General features: G+C 39.1%; 1 non-coding gene across 1 annotated transcript; it reads left to right on the top strand.

Annotated features, from left to right (window-relative positions):
- Positions 1-303: 303 nt before the first annotated feature.
- LOC114008861 (U6 spliceosomal RNA) lies at positions 304-407 on the top strand. The gene has a single exon (XR_003550359.1). It is a non-coding gene; the product is annotated as a U6 spliceosomal RNA (small nuclear RNA).
- The last annotated feature ends 4,474 nt before the right edge of the window (positions 408-4,881 follow it).

Raw genomic sequence — 4,881 nt, 5'->3', positions numbered from 1 at the left:
AGAGAGCAAGACTGGAGAAATGAGGAGTAGTAGAAATTTAACTTTCAACGATTTAAAAATGTTTGAACAAAGCAGTTACTACCTTCACAGTTAAAAAAGGATTAGGCAGTTTTGGGGGCAGTGCCATTTTTTAAAGAAAGGACATTGGGAAGGTGAAGATCAATAATAAAAATATGTATAGTATCTTCCCTCTTCTTCCTGTGGAGTCTTAGAAACAAGACACTAAGGCTAAAAATATCGGTGGAATACACCGACAGATTTATTAGTGTCCTTTCACAATATAGCATTCAAAGTGCTCTCCTAGTGTTCACCTCAGTGGCATGCATACTAAAATTGGAGTGATACAGAGATTAGTTTGGCCCCCACTCAAGGGTGACACACACATTCAAGAAGCATTCCATGTCTTCATATTCTTTTCCACTTAAAAAAATTAAAATAATGGGACCAGCAGTTAGCATAATGATTATGTCACTGGACTCCCACGTAGTTGATCGCGGTGCGAGTCCCGGACCCAGTGGCTTAAACTCACGCCGGGTGTGTGTGTGTGTGCGCTCAGGATCCCGAGAGGAGAATGGAGGAGAAGAGATTGCAGTGTGGGCATTCCCCCTGGGGGGTGATTTCTCACTTTCTGTCTCTCTGTCTTTCTCTGTCTTTCTGGCGAGCACACGTGCCCTATAGCAAAAACCTCTCCAAAAAAAAAAAAAAAGAAAAGAGAAGTAAAGAGAAAAACTTTTGCAAGTGATAAATATAATCTTGATTGTGGTGATGGCATTGCTGTGTGCATATATTCAAACTCATCAAAGTTCATGCATTAAATATATGCAAGTTTTTATATTTTAAGTATATCTCCATAAAGCCATAATTTTTTTTTAAAAAAGTCTTTCTTCATAATAATCAATAAAGAAACTTGTATTTTGAAGATGGAGACCAGTAAACTAAACCAGTAGCCTAAAAGGAACAAAATAATATGTGATACTGGTATCTGAGTTGACTTAAATACAATGACATGACTGCTGAATAGAATTCTAGATTCTCTAGAAATAGACTAAAAAGAATTTCTTGTGCTGTATCCTTTTCTCTGTGTGATAGGAAAAAGAAGTGTCTAAATAAATCTACAGAGAATAACTGTCCTGACATCGACTTAGAGATAAAATCTATTTTGTTAGTTCTTTTGTAAGGGATATTGAGGCACAGAATAGACCATGTCTTCAACTATAGTTTTGTAAAGGATACACTTTGTTTCAATAGACTTTTTATTTTATTGAAGCTCTAACAGTGCTGAGAGCATAGTGCTCCATCTTAACACAAGGGAGTTATTCTTGCAGAGAATGAAAAATAAGGTCTTGGACCCTTTGCTTTCTGATGATACTATTTTTTTTCAAGGTTTAATTGTAAGAATTGAAATTCATTCATTTAATATTCAAGTTGCCTTGCAACATCTTTATGTGTATAATTATAATGTGAGTGAAACATGTGAGACCAAGAGTGAGGACACTCATGGGAGGCATGCCCTGTGTATGGAGTTCCCACTGAGAATCAGCTTCTACTGCAGGAACAGTGTGCCAGAAAGGTGTAGACAAGTCCAAGAAAAGCGGTTTCATTATTTAGGTAGTAAAAACAGGAAGCTGGAGCTGAGGAGCAGAACTGTGGTCCTCAAGTCCAAGAAAACATAGTATGAAAAGTTATCCAGTTCTTCTAGCAGCAAGATGACTTAATTTTTCAGCAGTGCACATACATATTGAAGAAGAAGTTGAGGCAGCCATTATTAGTTCACATTAGTGAACTCAAAAGTTCAGTTGGATTTGGATGTTCAAAGTGTGGACACAGGAACTTCAACATGTGGAGAATTCAAGTGGCGGTTTTAACCCAGTGTAGATTGAACCCATAAAATCATTTGGGAGAGCTCTCCATCTTGTTCTTCATTAAGTAGACTTTATTGGCACCACACATACTGCACAGTGTCTCCTTAATAAGGAGTGTTGATTTTTATGATTCATCACCTTTGAAGTGAAAAAAATATTTGCATTGGCAGGGAAATGTCACTTTTCTTTCCTTCCATCAATAAAGCCCTTTTTACCTGCTTCTGAGAGGCAGTTCAGGGGTTAATCACAGGGTTCTTCACTTGTGTCCTGCCGCCGTCTTGTCTAACAAATACTCAGTCCAGAAGCTATTATAGGCTGCTTAAGAATTAATGTTTCAGGGACCAGCAGTTAGCGTAATGGCTATGTTGCTGGACTCCCATGTAGTCGATTGCGGTTTGCGTCCCAGACCAGGTGGCTTGGAACTCACGCCGGGCACGTGTGCGTGCGTGCCCAAGATCCCAAGAGGAGAATGGAGGAGAAGGGATTGCCGCACGGTCATCCCCCAGAGTGGTAATTTCTCACTTTCCCTTTTGTGGTATCTATTTATCTGTCTCTCTCTGGTGAGTGCACATGCCTTAAGGCAAAATCCTATGAAAAACAGACAAACAAACAAAATAAGTAAAACAAGTAAAACAAGTCAATAAATAAATGGAGAGCTTAGCATAGCCAAATTTGTTTTTCTTTTACTCATACTTTATTCTTGGTCACTACTTGGAGGGCTGACTAGAGACTTGAGGTTCTCTTGGATAGAATTAATATTTACAACAGTCCACATTCTCTCGGGGTTATGAAGAAGCCAAACAAAAGTGGACTCTGTCAGAAACTCAGTTGTCCTGTTCCCGAGAGAAAAAAACCACCCCAAAGCAGGTAAACAGAATAAAGGGAGAAAACAATAGTATTAGCTGTGAGAATATTTTTTTCCTAAACGTACGAACTGATAGCTTGCTCTATTATTTGGATCACTGTATTCTCCACCCCACACTCTCCCCCTTTCTATAGATATTTCATCATTTTCCATACCCGTAAACGCCCTTACTCATTTTATTCTCTCAACTCCGTATCTTCAGAGAAAATATTCTCAGAGAGCAAAAGGGAATAAAACTTTCAACCATTTCAAGTTTCTTCTCCATTCAATTTTGCCTTTCAGTGAACTCTTATGTGGAAAAGCAAAATTAATGGTGGTGAATTAGAAAGACAGTCATCTTTCTCAACTCTGGCAGGTTTTTCTTCGAATAGACATTTTCTGGCTATTTCAATAGGTATCATGGCCCAGGCGTTGAGCTGTTCCGAGGAGAGGGTCAATTTGCTGTCCAAATACAGTTCATCCCCATGTTCTGGAAGGCACAGGATGACACTTAAACTAAAAAGAGTCTTTCTATTCAGGATGGGCCCCTGAAATAAGACGACACCCACATTCGACTGTGTACTATTTAAGTAAGTATTCCTTGATAGACATACATGAAAACCGTAGATAGATTAATAGAGACCAACAGTTTCTTAGTTTTTCCATTGAGACATGTGTGCTAGTTGTTCTGCTGTCTTTCTTTTTCATGATGTGTGACCAAAGTCTTAACATTTTAAGGGAAAAAATTGTTGAATAAATTCTCATAAGTTCACGGATCGAAATAGGTTCACATCATTTCGCTCTGAGTGGCTGCATACTCCCAGTCAGCTTGGAGGGACCCGATGTCTCTCAGAAGGACACTATGAAGTTTAGAAGGACGCTATGAAGTTCGATGTTGAAGAGGGCGATTCAGAACCGTTGTACCCGAGGGACCTTACCATGGCTCATCTTTTTAAAGATTTGCTAGAAGGCAAATGTTCTGTTTTGCATCTGACTCTATTAGAATGGGGAGAGATGTAAGAGAATCACTCTAAACTGGTCATACCGGCTACCTGGTAAATTTAGTGCAGGGAGGAGAAAGTTAGAAAAGAAAGTGAGGATGTTTTCAAAAAATGTGAAACTGCTTACAAAGATAAATAAATGTACATGGAAACAACACAATGTATATATGATCTCATTTGTCTAAACGTTTGTATTTCTGTGAATATTTCTTCAAACATAAGCGTTGGATAGCACGGTTGTGGGCCCAGCCGCTGGAGCACAGTGAAGGCATTCATGCCCTGCAATGCCGTGGCCGTGTGATGACCAAGGTTCAGATCCCTCTGAGCAGACCCTCACACACACTGACTGTTGCTGTGTGTATTTAGAAAGGGCCATTAATCGAAATGGACTATTCTGCTGCTTGCTCTTTTTACTTGAAAATGTGTGTTCTCTCCAGAGAGAGACAGAGAAAAGGAGAGAGAAAGAAAGTCCCCCCTCCCATAGAGGAAAATCATACCACAATCCCTTCTCTTCCACGTCTCCCTCCTCTTGAAACTTTGGACACACACACATATGAGCCTAGCGTGTTTTTATAAGCTGCCGAGCCCAGGATTTGAACTGTGTGTTGGGCCTGGCCTTGTGGGATACAGCCGCCTTAACCACCATGCCGCTGGTAGCTCCATGGCTTTATTTTTTAATGCCTCCAAGCTATTAAAAAATATTGCATATATTTAAACTATATCATATATTAGAATAAAATTTGTTTGGAGAATTTTGTGGTGTCTCAAAGTCACTGATGCTAAAGTGATGGGGTTCAAACCTATTTTTTCCTTTATCATTTAAAAACAATAATTTTATCTCATCCTCTCTTAATTATAGGGGTTGATAATTGATGTATAAAAACACTTAATGCTACATTATCCATAGTGTTCAAAAAACTGGAAACAATGTGAATGTATAATTAAGGAGTATAATTACAGAATAACTGGTCTTTTTTTTTTTTTTTTTCCTCTATTTTCCCTAGGTTTGTTATAGGGCATGTGTGCTTGCCAGAAAGAAGTAGACAGAGTGAGGAGTTGGGGTGTGAGAAATAACACTCCCCCAGGGGAAAATGGTGATGTTGCAACCCCCTCTTCTCCATTCTTATCTTGGATTTGTGGCATGCACACACACTTGCCTGGCATGGTTTTCAAG

Source organism: Tupaia chinensis, unplaced genomic scaffold, assembly GCF_000334495.1.
Source record: "Tupaia chinensis unplaced genomic scaffold, TupChi_1.0 Scaffold000406_1, whole genome shotgun sequence".
Taxonomy (NCBI): Eukaryota; Metazoa; Chordata; class Mammalia; order Scandentia; family Tupaiidae; genus Tupaia; species Tupaia belangeri.
The sequence above is the reverse complement of the archived record's forward strand: the minus strand, read 5'-3'. Positions and strand labels throughout refer to the sequence as shown.